This window comes from Notechis scutatus, chromosome 9 (assembly GCF_049901735.1).
Source record: "Notechis scutatus isolate UNSWTSFEM ecotype Mainland chromosome 9, rNotScu1.2, whole genome shotgun sequence".
Classification (NCBI taxonomy): domain Eukaryota; kingdom Metazoa; phylum Chordata; class Lepidosauria; order Squamata; family Elapidae; genus Notechis; species Notechis scutatus.
In genome coordinates this window covers 2,615,319-2,629,791 of record NC_142017.1, presented here as the reverse complement: position 1 = coordinate 2,629,791, position 14,473 = coordinate 2,615,319, and the positions used below count along the sequence as shown (strand labels likewise).

The window sequence follows — 14,473 nt, the reverse complement described above, 5'->3', positions numbered from 1 at the left end:
TACAAAGTCTGCATTACTATCCCTATTAATATTCTCATCACTCCTGATCACCCATCCCCTCCCACTTATATGACTGTATGACTGTAACCTTGTCACTTGTATCCTTACGATTTATATGGACTGTTTCCTAGTAGGATTGGATTGCTTATTGTACCTATTACTATCATTAAGTGTTGTCCCTTATGATTCTTGACGAATGTATCTTTTCTTTTATGTACCCTGAGAGCATTTGTACCAAGACAAATTCCTTGGGTGTCCAATCACACTTGGCCAATAAAGAATTCTATTCTATTCTATTTTAGTGCAAAATTACAGTTTTTTGCAGATAGCTTAGGGTGGTAGAAGTTGAAATTCATCAACACCAAAAGAGCTAAAAGTCTCTCATGCTCTTCAAGGAACTTTTTGCCTCACACAACAATTCAGAAGTTAATCTTTTAATGTATGAACTGTTGTCTGAATTAGGGTCACTCAAGGAAACCCTTACACTTATTTATTTAGAAAGTTAGTTACTTGTATATCACTTCCCATCTTCCTCTATCTTGAGGCAGTCGATAATCAACAATTCAGGTACAAAACACCAAAAGCAAATTACAACATCTTAAAATAGTATAATTATTTTTCCATTTTTCGCAAGTGAGACAAAGGAGTCTCAAGACAAACCATTCAAGGAAAGCCTAGTTGAAGCGGTCAGCCTTGAACAAAAACCTACAATTTTACAATTGTAGGTGTCTCATGTCTTTCTGCAAGGGATTCCCAAAGGTGCTTTTTCAGGAGGCAACTGGATTTTCTTGTTTTTCTTTGAAGACGTTTTGTTTCTTATCCAAGAAGCTTCTTCAGCTCTGACTGGATGGTGGGGAATGAAAGGATCCATCAGAGCTGAAGAAGCTTCTTGGATGAGAAGTGAATGCCTTCAAACAAAACAAAGAAAGTCCAGTTGCCTCATGAAAAAAGCACCTTTGGGACAACCAGGACCTGGATGAACTGAGAGTCTCCATAGACATTCTACAAGGGAGTATTTCAAAGTTTAGGTGGTTTCTAAGATGTCCTACTTGTGAGTAATAGGCAACTTTGCTTCTCAGCATCCTGTTATGTTCCTCATTATATCGCCTTTGTCAGCATATTTAGACTTTGAAGTGTCGTTCTTCTCAGGATTCTATATGGTTGACAACCCTTCTGAAGGATAGAACAATTTTGGCACCACATGTTGGACATCTATTGAATGATGCAGGGAAGATCTTTGCTGTCACACACAGACATTTTGGGAAGATGTCAAATTTATTCTTTGAGCTGTCCTCTGATGGATGGGTCTTCTATTTGTGTTTTGTTTTGCTAAGGTCAAATGTGTTTACTGTGGAATGATGTAACTAGGAACATTTTCTTGCAATACTGTCTCGCTGGCATACAAATGGCTTTTTATGTCAACGCCTATAATTAAAAGAAAGGTGGGCAAATCTTAATTATAACCCCTATTTCAGTCTTTGCTTGAAAGTGTCCTCTGTCATGCCAGATGTCACTCTAGGGGTCTTTCCCCTAAAAAATGCTCTCTCTGTTCCACATCATGGCGACATCAGGAGTTTGTGGTTGACCACGAAAGGGAAGTGGTCAACTTGATTCATTTGAATTAATGGTGTATGGATCCCATTGGCTCTGACTGCCTGGAAAAGGAGAATTGCCACATCCATGCCAGGACCAGAAATGTGGAACAAAGAACAGCCTCTGATGAATGGATTATGAGCAAAAAAGTATCGGGGGGGGGTCCATGGGTGTTCTCTGAACTTGGTTGTTCTCTTGCAGATATTTCATGACCCAAACTAGCACTGATGATGTTTGGGTCATGAAACGTCTGCATGAAAACAACCAAGTTCAGAGAACACCAAGATCTCCACAGTCTTCCTCCTCTTCCTCCTCCCAAATTCCACTCTCTTCTACCACTGATGATATTACCTAGTTTGGGTAATGAAACATCTGCAAGAAAGCAACCAAGCTCAGGGAGCACTAAGGACCCCACCATTCAACCCTAAACTACAAAGATTCTCCTTTGAAAAAGAATCAGCCAAGCTTTGATAGGCCTTAGAGGGCACCATGCACTCCAGGTGTGCATCTTTCCATGACTCAACTCTTTGTTGCTATCATCATCATCATCTTCTTCATCATTTATCATTTATTATTTTTGCCTGATGGAACACTGAAACCAAGATTCCAACATCCAATTTCCAACAGGTTGTTTCCAGGAACTCAACTTGCAAAGAGAAGCCAGAACAGATCCATCTTCCCCAATTATAATAATTCAGCTGTGTCTCTAATTATGCCTACAGATATAATAACTAATACAAATGGGAGTGGTAATCACAAATATCTGGAAGGTGCATGTCATCTTACAGCAATCTACCATAAATTTGATGAATCAAAGAACTCAATCAGAATAAGCCATGCATATAACTCCATGAATGATGTCCAGCAATAGAAGATTAATCTATCTGGAGTATCAAGATTTAGGTGGTTGCTCCAACCATCAACCGGAATGTTGACTGGTCCTCCAAGCACAGAGGCATTATTCCAAATGTTGCCAGTTAAACCTGAGAAAATGCAAAGTATCTAAAGCATTTGGCCATTGAGTTCCAGTCTGGGTGTCAGCTGCTACCTTTTTTAAAAATCCTTTTCTCTGCTTGTTCCTTTTCAACAGCTTTAGATTTTCCTGGTGAAACTATTCCAACCATCCCAGAGAAACTGATGAAAGTTTAACAAATGTGATATCCTTCAGCCTAGAGTATTGCCACACATTTCATTCAGTCTCTAACTCATTGTTTTTACTACATTTTTTTCAATTTTCTCCCAACACGGCCATATTAATAATTATCCTAGCAAGATTTGTATAAAAATGTCTGGAGATATTTTTTTTAATGGGTAGTCTTGGCAGCAGCTTGGAAGCCCAGCTTATAAACCAGAAAGGGGGTGGATCATTCAATCTCTAACTCATTATTTTTACTACTTTTTTTTTCAATTTTCTCCCAACACGGCCATATTAATAATTATCCTAGCAAGGTTTATATAAAAATGCCTGGAGATATTTTTTTAATAGGTAGTCTTGGCAGCAGCTTGGAAGCCCAGCTTATAAACCAGAAAGGGGGTGGATGGGTAGATGTGTTTTTTTGAGAAACCCCCTCAAGGTTCACAGTGAGTCATTCCAAATGCCAATGAAAGCTACAATGAGTCTTGTCCAATTTCCTAGCATTGGTTCAGACCACACAATGATATGAAGGCGTACAAAAAACTATGCAGAATCTATCTTATTGTGGTTTGTCACAAGCTCATTATTATTCCACCATATTCCATTATAATATTCCACACTTGGAATACTGCGTCCAGTTTTGGTTGCCACAATATTAAAAAAAAGACATTGAGACTATAGAAAGAATGCAGAGAAGAGCAACAAAAACGATTAGAGGACTGGAGGATAAAACATACAAAGAATCGTTGCAGGAATTGGGTATGTCTAGTCTAATGAGACTATTCTATTATTGTTGTTGTAGTAGTAGTGTGTTGGTTGGTCATAGAGATAGCCAGATGGTTAGTATTATTTTTTAAAATAAAGACTTAAATATCCAAGACTTACACCATGCTGTTGGTATCATAAATCCATCCGCCATCTATGGTTCCTCTAATGCCTTTTTTTTTTTAAAAAAATGGTGTCATCACTTGTGCCTATTTTAGCATTAAGATACTCAAATCCTTGTATTCTTGCATCCCGTACTTTTTCAAAAAGGTACCAGCACTTTTTATAATGAGGCCTCACGCTGAGTGCAATTAAACCCTACTGTTTCCAATCAGGTTTAATGTGAGGATAAAGTGAACGCTCCCTGAGATTCGAGAGGAGGATAATTTGTCAGTAATAATAAGTGTAGACAAACAGGATGTTCTCCAGTGCAGTAACCCTGATGAGAACCAAATGTGTTCTTAGGGATCATGTCTAAATTCTGAACTACCCCTGGATCAGCCAAGCCCAACAACATACACATTTTGCTGAGTTTTGTTTTCTTTCCTGGAACATTTTACAGCCAATTCCCAACCAACGTGGAGAAGAAAAATCACAGGAGCAGCAGCTCAGTTGTGTGGTTATCATCAGCCAACTCTTTATTAGTTTCTTCAAAATTCAGTTTCTACAGCCTGGTAAGAGGTCTTCACATTCAGTCTCATAACCTGTCTGGGAGAAAGCATGAGAGGAGAGGAGATAAGGGAAAGGAAGAGAAGAGAAGAGAAGAGAAGAGAAGACAAGACAAGACAAGACAAGACAAGACAAGACAAGACAAGACAGAAGGGAAGGGAAGGGAAGGGAAGGGAAGGGAGGCGAGGAGAGGAGAGGAGACAAGAGAGAAGGAAGGGAAGGGAAGAGAAGAAAAGAAAAGAGGGAAGAGGAGAGGAGACAAGACAAGACAAGACAAGAGAGAAGGGAAAGGAAGGGAAGGGAAGGGAAGGGAAGGGAAGAGAAGAGAAGAGAAGAGAAGAGAAGACAAGACAAGACAAGACAAGACAAGACAAGACAAGACAAGACAAGACAAGACAAGAGAGAAGGGAAGGGAAGGGAAGGGAGGAGAGGAGAGGAGACAAGAGAGAAGGAAGGGAAGGGAAGAGAAGAGAAAGAAAAGAGGGAAGAGGAGAGGAGACAAGACAAGACAAGACAAGAGAGAAGGGAAAGGAAGGGAAGGGAAGGGAAGGGAAGGGAAGGGAAGGGAAGAGGGAAGAGAAGAGAAGAGAAGAGAAGAGAAGAGAAGAGAAGAGAAGAGAAGAGAAGAGAAGAGAAGGAAGATCTTTTCTCCAGGAAGTATTGTTGGGAGGGGTTTGAAATTGAGAATTAAAGCTGGTGACAAATATTTTTTATCAAGTTCTGGAGTGAAATCCAGGGAAATTATGTTCAATTGGTATCTTCCTTGATTTATTATCTTAAAAATTTATTTCTGGACCACTTCTCAGTGTAAATAAATAATTCTCTGCCCTGCTCACTGAGCAAGACATTCCATCCAGATTTATAACTGCCCATTAAACATTCCCTTATCAAGAAAGCAAACTGGCCATATTTCTTTCAGCTCAGCCTCAGCCCTCCATGGTGTGCTTCACCTGAACAGGTGAGATTGGTGGAAACTTTTGGATTTCACAAATTCAAAAACAATGACCAGGTGGCAATCACGAGATGCCAAAACCTCCAACCTTTTGTCATCTAGCTGTCGCAGCCGAGATCTGCAAGCCATGTGGTAGGCAAGGTTCCAAGCCAACCTTGGATTAACGCCAAGCCAGAATTGTAGAAATGCCTGTGGTACCTCAGTGGACACAGAAGCATTTCTGCAAATATCCCCATTGTGGCTGGGGGTTTGCTTTGCAGCACGCCACATTCCCACGTTTGTTTGTGCTTTAATTAAACCGTATTTTAGAAAAATGAAATTTGCCGTGGCAGAGAAATTACGGGTATCAAAAGTGGTAGCGAAAGACACATGGGGGCTCTTGTAGTTATCTTCCAGGCTTGCCAAGAGTGACTCCCCAGGATTTCAGCTAGGCAGGGGTGTCTGTGGGAGGATGGGCAAAAAAAATCAAGATGGTGGTGACACAACCATGCATTTAGGGCACTAACACCTTTGACCTGCTGTGAAGATCCACGAAAGGGATAGGGTTTTGCATTCCCTGCATCTTTCTCTCTCTCTCTCTCTCTCTGTGTCCCTCTGTCTCTGTCTGTCTGTCTGTCTGTCTCTCTCACACACAGAGAGAGAGAAAGAGAAAGAGAAAGAGAAAGAGAGAGAGAGAGAGAGATTGAGAGAGAGAGAGGTGTTCCTGCAGTCAGATGTTCTCCCTGACCTTTCCTGAAGATACCAGCCTCTGAACTGCATCTATTTTCTGTATTCTTCTTCTCTACTTTGAAATACTAACCCAATGCTCCACCTGAGTTTCTATTATCCAAATGGGTTTGGAACAAGGTTTAATTTCCTATTAGACAGCAATTCTTCTCAGCTTTCCTCGGAGGATGCTTGGAATTAAAATTTAGATCTCCTGCAGAGAAAACAGAGATGCTATCATTTGGTAAGCTTTGATTTTTCCTATATCTATAGACTTGGAAGAACCTTGGGTCAATTTTCAGGATGTGCATACATTGTTCATCGCCTACCTATTACCACTAGTTTGCTTTCCGCGTGACTAATTATCTAGAGCAAAGTTTTTCAACCATGGCCATTTGCTAAAGTGTGAACTTCAACTCCCAGAATTCCCCAGCCAGCAATGGATTTCTAGAGTTGAAGCCCCCATGTCATCAAGTGGCCAAGTTTAAGAAACACTGCTCTAGAGCCACAATCCTCTAGAGATTATGGTGTTGAAGATCCAAGTTTAGTGGTGGGATTCAGCCAGTTCGCACCAGTTTGGGAGAACCAGATGTTAACTTTCTGGGCAGTTTGGTGAACTGGTTGTTGGAAGAAATCATTAGGGCAGAGAACCAGTTGTTAAATTATTGGAATCCCACCACTGCCCAAGTTCAAGACCAGTTTCCATCATTGATGCTCTCCTGGTGACTTGAGGGCCAATGCCACCATCCCAACGTACTTCACAGAAGAAATATGGGGAAAATTTGGAGACTGACCACAACATAAGCCTTCTTGAACTCCAAGAGAAAAGAAGAAAATTAAAGAATGAATGGATTATAATCCAAGATAATCCCAACCATTCTTCCTTCTTTTATCTCATTCCTTTTATTCCCTCCCTTCATTTCCTGCTACTTCCATGATGGGTGGAGAGCCAAAAACTTCCCAGGAACCACCCACTGGCGTCCATCTTGTCCTGCTCATGACAGCAGCCACATCTCCATCTGGCTTTCACAACTTTCCTAGGCCACTTGTTTATTTTCCCCTCTTCCCAGCCCTCCCTTGCCCTGCCTGACCAAATGTGAAAGCCGAAAGAAAGGAAAGGAAAGGTGCCGAGCATTATTTATGGGCTCACAGGAGGGGGTTTTCAAAGCCCGCAGTGCTGAGCAGAGATCACCCCTCACCTCCAGGCTGAGCCTTGGAAATCCAGTCATCCGTTATTCTGTCTCTTTGGACAAATGTGTGGAATTGGACACAGAAGGATTTCAAATGGTCGTAACCCGGGCTCTTGGGGCTGAGAAGAAAACTCACATTTTAGCAGGCAGGGACTCCATTTTATAGGATGCCCCTTAGTGGAATTTAATTTTTTTTTAAGAAGTTGGTTAGGGGAAAGGCAAGAGATTAAGCTTATTTGGTGAGAGACTGATTTTTTTATTTTCCTTTTGCTGTTTTGAATAACTAGATTTTGAACCTAGCATGCTTCAAGCAACTTAAGGAAAAGGATCTCTGGCAGAAGGCTTCAGTGTGACCTTTTAAAAATATAATTTATATGCCTTAAATGCAACGAATAGAATTTACTGAAAACTAAGCCGTTCCGAAGGTAAAGAGGCTTACTGCAAAAGACATATGCATAAGGTGCTTTTTCAAAAGGCAACTGGACTGTTTTTTTTTCCCTTGAGGAAAAAGGAGAAGATGTTTTACTTCTCATCCAAGAAGCAAAATGTCTTCTTCCTGCTCAAGAAAAAAATGAGTCCAGTTGCAAAAAGTACCTTTGAGACAACGATGACCTGGATGACTGAGAATCTCCATAGACAATGCAACATGAGGTGTCCTACAGCTTCTAATTTTCAAACTCTGGATCTCCCCAAGGTTACAGAATCCAAATGTGCCTCTTAATTCATTAATTCATTAGCTGTTGTGGGTGTCAAGATGCCAATGTACAATAATATGGGAGAAAGTCCCATTAAGTTTGAGTAAGCATAACACGATTTGTTGACTTGTTGATTAATTGTGAGGATTCCAGTGGACAAATGAGTCAATTAAATCAGCATAAATCTCAAAGGGACATCTTTCTACAAACAACAACCCAAAAGAAAGTCTTTATTATTTTTACACTGCATTAATTTTGCAAGTGATAAGAATTTCATAATCAATTTGCTCTTTCTTTCGCAGAAAATCTTTCTTTCAGCATTTGGTCAATTGCATTTTTATGCTCTATTCTAAAAGTAATAAGCATCAGAAAGTTTACTTTGCAAAAGTATTTTGCTAGGATGGTATTTTTAATTGAAAAAGTCTCAATTAAAGATTTAAAGAAAGATTTAATGTTGCAATTAAAAAAAAGGATTGGGTTCATACTAGATTCGCTCCATTTGAACTTAGCCATTATGGTTACAAACTATGATTTAGGACTTAACATGAAGTGTGAGCCTAGCCAATAAAGGCTTATTCAACAAAGTGCAATTAGTAAATGAAGGCTTAGTATGTTCAGTGACCACATGTTATCTCATATTATAAGAAACTGGAGACTAATTTGAGAAACTGCAGAGAAAAAAACTATATCGCTACATATTAAAACTAAACTGTGAAAATGTCAAAAACACAAACAGACTCAAAAATGTACAAGAGAAGAGTGTTAAAAAATAAATTATCCCAGGCCTGAAATCTAATAGTTGCATTGGATCAATAAATATAGCATCCTATTAGGATTAATTATATTTCAAATTGCAATTCTAATTACTTGATTTTCCTTTGTTTAATATTGTCCCTCTCACCATCTTGCCAGACTTCACAGTATAAATGACAAAGTATTTTTTTTTTTTAAAAAAAGAAAGAAATATTTAGGAATAGCAGCGTTGGAATTCATCACTGCTGAAATATCGCACTTGGTCTGCTTAGGAAAATAATCAGTCCTGAATGGAATATATACAACAAACAGAGGAGAATGTTTTTTAAAAACTTTCAGAAGCTCATCAAATTCACACATCTCCTCTAAGCCTGCATTTCGTGACAAATTATCTCCCTCAAATGACACCACCTAAATTGCTATTGCTTATGTTGAATATGTTTATTTGAATTAGCCAAGAAATGGATTTTATCCCCTAAATTAGAGTCAATACTGATAATTTTGCATTCTTGTTTTTCTAAGGCAATCTCATGTTATATTTAAACTTCATTAAACCTGGTTAAAGGCTTTAAAGACACAAATTAAAGGGGAGATGAATAACTGCTTGTTCATTCTGTAGGAGTTCTATTTTTTTATTATTTTCTTTCAAATTCAATGAATGCAACCCACAATTCTCCTCTATATTTTCAAAATTATAAGATACTAGTTTTTGTTTTCACATATTTTTTTTAAAATAATCATAACCGTCATCCATGCCATACCAAATTCATAATGCAGTAACTTTATGCATGTTAGAGTCTCTTTCTGCTTTTTTAAAAAATAGCTTTTCTTTGAATCAGATCGAATGAGAATAGATAGATTGAATCAAATAAATTAAGAATTTTTAACTCTTATTTAGTTATTGGTATGTTGATGTTTTAATATATTTTTCCCAATTCTCTGTTAATACCACATTATTTACCCAGGCTTTTAAGTTCAGATTAATTTTTAAATTATTCTAACCAAACTAGAACACCATTAATTCTCAGAAACATCATTACTATTTTGTATATTTTGAAACTGAATTCTAATTTTGCATCTTAATTTGCAAGGTAGTTCAAGCCACTTTTAAGAATATTGAAGAATAACGTTGCAAGAAACTGTAATATTAAATGCCTCAAATTAAAAATACAGTTTTAAAAAACTTAACAATTTGTCTTTTGTATGTCATTAGAAGATTCATTTAAAAAACAGGAAGAAGGAGAAAAACGCTTAGTAAAATGCCTTTTAAAAAAAATAACATTTTCATAAGGAAATTATTCAGCTGCAGTTCCCACAAGATAATCTGATTCTAATTGTTCCTGTATTTACATGTAATCATATTTTACTATGCCCAAGGTTATAAAATGGTTAGCAGCCAGTAGATCTTGCATGCATCAAAAGATCTTTTGGAAGTGCAGTTTATTTATCTTATGCTGCAAATTGAAAAAAAATAATAACTTGAACCAGAAATTAAATGGTGCTGAAAACAATCCAGTCTTTAAAATGCTTTATTCCAGATTTCTTTCTTTCTTCCATGATTCTGTCTGTTATGGTACATTCAATAAACCATGTTTAAACATACTATGGATGTCTGAACACCACCTGTAACTATGGGGAGGGAAAGCACTAAACTGTGACAGAGAGGAAAATGCACTTTTCTCTAGTAGGATCTCTTCCACCATGGAATAGAAGGTTCCATGCATGTTCTTAACTTTCCCACAACTATCATGTCAACAACTCTCTTGGGCCATTTGCAGAGAGATCAGCCAGCAAATTCTTTTTCACTCCTTGTAAGATTGTCTAAGGAGATTCTCAGTCATGCAGGCCATGGTTTTTCCCAAAGGAGCTTTTCAGGAAGCAGAAAGTCAGAACTGAAGAAGCTTCTTGGATGAGAAGTGAAATGGTTTCAAGGAAAAATGCCAAGAAAGCCCAATTGCCTTTTGAAAAGCACCTTGGGCGTCCTTCTAACATTATTTCTACCACAAATGGTGACAGGGTTTCTACCCATTATGAGGTAGGAGAGGCATTGAAATTGAAGCACAGCCCTAAATTAGACTTGATTTGGTTACATTTTTTTTTTTACAAAAACCTTGTGGGGGGAAAATTGCGCGGTGAAATGAATGGGACTTTTGTTGCTTCCAGAGTTGAGTATGACCACTGAGAAGATGGTTTCATGGACTTTGTTGGCAAAATTGGTTATTTCTAATGATCTCTCCTAGTTCTTATTTGACATATTTTTTTGCCCAACATACACACCAGAGAGAGAGAGAGAGAGAGAGAGAGAGAGAGAGATGAATCTAGGCAAAAAGTTTCCAATCAAACAGTATGTTACACGGTTCTACTGTCACTACAGATGCCTTTTGGAATCAAACTCACAAACTGAGCAAGTAGATTTAGATTTATCCTTTCCAAGATGCTATTTTCCAGTTTAGTGAAACTCAAGTCTACCATTGAACTTCCCTGGCAGAGAACATTGGGTTTCTGCAGGGCTGAAACTGGAGGTGCTGCATGGCAGGTGAACAACCAGGCCTATCATGGGTTTGTGGGTTTCCAAGGAGAGACCATGCCACAGCCTTGGAGGTCAACGCCATTAGTAGCAGGGGTTTGATTTTTTTTCCCCACAAGACTAAAAGAATGTTTTCTTGCAACTTGGCTGCCTTCCATCCCCTCTCAGGGATGAGAGGTCTCCACAAACACAAGATAGAAGATTAACACTGCTGTTTTAACCTCATAGAGCGATCTGGGCCTTGAAGAAAACTTGCCGGCGGCTAGTCCACGTAGCTTACAAAGAGCTTTTTGTATGGAGGATGGCAGCAGATCAGAAAGAATGCCAACGCCACTGGAAATCCAGATTGACTTGACCCTCTAGGCCTATCCCTACCACTCACCCTTGAAATGTGTTGGTGGAGGAAGGGACACGGATCCCCTCCTCCAGAAAGGAGTTAAGAAGTATGAGCTGGGTGTCAATGCTACCTCAGAAGCCGTTCCCAAATAAGATAAGATAACTTTTATTGATCTGTAGACACCCATGACCTGGAGGACTGAGAATCTCCATAGACACGAGTTCCTGTCCTGCTTAGACACCAAGCTAGCTGGGGGATCTTGGGCCAGTAATAGACCTTCTTTCTCAGCCCTAGGAAAATCCTCACCAGGAAAACTGCAGAGACTTGTTCGGTCAGTCCCCAAGAATCGGGCATGACTGAGTAGAAGAAAAACTATGCAAATATTTGGCAGCGTTTTTCTCCAGGCACGCTCTTTGACTTGAACTTTTGCAAATAATTAGTCCCAACAGAAAGTTAATGAACATATATGTTGAGAATCTTTCTAGCAAATGTATTTGATATTGTGAAACTTCCTTTTAGGTAAACATTTAGGCAATTGCACAGTAATATAAAAGGTTAATATTATGTTTTGTCCCCAAGATGGTTTGCCTGTCTCTATGTAAAGGATTTCAAAAGCCCAAACTTCTTATTCCCATCCCCCCCCCCCCCAAAAAAAATTATGTATTATTTTCAAAAAATGTGGATGGGTCGGCCTATGTTTCTAGACAATGTTTCTTTGTGACAGCGGCTCTCCAGTGACCTTGGGAATAAATTTTAAATAAACAAAGATTTGCCTTCGGTTTTAAAGAAAGGATTTAAAAAGTGAGATTTGTCCCCTAGCGTTTTTGACAACCTTTAGCCAACTTTCAAGTGGTTAAAATAAACCCACAATCCCACCTTTTCAAAACATATCATGGATTTGTCATCCGCTGGTCCGATTAGAAGCAAAACACATTGATCATGGATTCTTTCTGCCTTAATATTTTTTTCTCGATCAGTTGAAACTTGCAGAAAATCACTGGGTAATGTAGAAATGGCTTCTTCAAAAACCCTTTAACTGCTTTGCCCTAATTATGGTCAAAAGAGAACATTGAACAATAGCAGTTTATTGTCAAAATGGACCACACTTTTGATCGCTCTGCCAAAGAAAGGAAGACCATAGATCGTACAGTGCAGCTTGGAAGCAAATAGATATGTGGAAAAAAATCCAATTTCTGATGTAGTGCTTCAATATAATACATTTCCTTATAAAATAACAGTTGTTTACGTGGATATAGCCCTACCCTCATATTACTACGAAACAAAAATCCATAGGAAAAGACAACAACAACATTCAAAATGCTATAACTCTGTCTCTTGGAGAAAACATTCCTGTCTAAGTTTCTGGGTGAACAAGCCAATTTTGAATCACTGTGTAAATGTTTGAGGAACATTGGTGGGTTTTAAAGGCATGGAAAATTGCTTTGGCGGTTTTTGTTTTGTTTTGGGGTTTCATATATGAAATGTAGTTGCATTTAATTTTGATGGCCTTTGGGGAAGGAAGTCCTTCTCTTTCACTGACAGGTCCAGTAGGTTTGTAATCCATTTCTTTCATATTTTCGGTCCAGTTCTCTATTCCAAACCGATGTTAGGAAAATAAGGAACACTGTGCATTTGTTGTGTTTCCTTCAAGGATTGTTTAATTGGAGTTGTTGCCAACTTCCTGATGAGCTATTTCTGAAGCTGTGTTGGAGACCACATTTCCTTTTCTGTCTTAAGGAAAAGAAGACGAGAGAGACCAAAACAGCTTCCCCTGGAGAAAAGTAAGCCCTTGAATTATACCTTTATCTTTCTTCCTTTTTTTCTGTCTGTCCTTCACGTCCCATCTTCTCTTTTCCAAGGCTGATCTTTCATAAGGGAACTTTCCCATTTTTAATAAGCTCGCACCTCTTTTTGAAGCACTGCTGGTGCTTTGCTCTCAGGAATATTGCTTGCATTTACGCGCGAAAACTTCCCAAGCCGGCACTCTGTTTATTACTGTAATTTTACTTTTCTGATATCTTTATTCTGGAACATAATTCTGCTTCTATTTGCAAAATTTCCTGCCTGTTTTGTTCCTCTCTTCAGATTTTATGCCACGTAACCTGAAGGTTTATTTACCTATGCAATTTTTTTAGCATCTTTGCCTGTCGGTATCTATCTGCTCGGTTAGCAGGTAAACAATAAAAAATTATACCAAAGGGGTGGGGGGAGACTTCAAGAGAGATCATTTTTCATAAAAATGAACTGTGTTTCATTTCATTTTTCCCGCATGCAATGTTTTCCCCTTCATTTGTCTTTTTCAACTTGCACAGTAACTCCTTTCATAGTCATATTTAGACAGATGTACCTTTTTTCAAAAATTTCTAAGAAATGTGTCAATTATGGGGGGAGTTGTTTTACTCTTTTATTGCTAATTTAAACAGAGGTCATGAATATTTTATGAGTAACCCAATAAAACGGGATAAATACAAAAATGTAGAAAAATATATTGGCTTTAGAAGGCGATTTTAACACATTAAGATGTACATTAACAATATGATGATTGTAGTCTTGGCCTATAAATAGGGAAAGAAAGGGGGGAAAGGCATTATGATGTTTTTTTCATTTGCAAACAGAAGAGAATCATTTTCAAAAACGATTAGCTGCCTTACTAAATATCTAAAATGGTTTCTTCTTGCAACGCATGAGTTGGTGTCAAAAATAGCTCTCCAGTTCGGGAAAGTGGTGCATTTTAAAAATTCCAAAATCACTGGATATGGTAAGGAAAGGAAAGGAGAGAGAAAAAGAAAATAAAGGAAAAGAGGAAAGAGGAAAGAAGAAGAAGGACAGGGGAAAGGAAAGGAGAAAGGAAAAGAAGAAAGGAAAGGGGGGAGAGAGAGAGAAAAGGAAAACAAAAGAAAAGAGGAAAGAAGAAGAAGGGAAGTGGAAAGGAAAGGAGAAAAGAAAGAGAAAAGAAAAGAAGAAAGGGAAGGAAAGGAAAAAGGATAGAGAAAGAAAAAAGAAAGGAAAGGGGAAAAGTGCTATTTAACTCCCTCTGCAGTCAATAGAACCTGTTAATTATAGCTCATTAAACTTCGGGGTTGGATTGAAACACAATTAATTCTCTTCGAAAACAATTCTGTTAGATCTATGACAGCTCTAATTCACATACC

At 38.3% G+C, this 14,473-nt stretch overlaps 2 long non-coding RNA genes across 2 annotated transcripts in view; one reads left to right on the top strand and one right to left on the bottom strand.

Moving 5' to 3' along the window:
* The window catches only part of LOC148129798 (uncharacterized), a 293,893-nt gene that overhangs the window by 273,113 nt on the left and 6,307 nt on the right, over positions 1-14,473 (bottom strand). The gene's annotated exons all lie outside the window — the stretch shown is intronic.
* Positions 12,832-14,473, top strand: part of LOC148129797 (uncharacterized) — a 31,108-nt gene continuing 29,466 nt past the window's right edge. The window contains exon 1 of the long non-coding RNA XR_015750605.1: positions 12,832-13,102. This is a non-coding gene — a long non-coding RNA (uncharacterized LOC148129797). The remainder of the gene's footprint in view (positions 13,103-14,473) is intronic.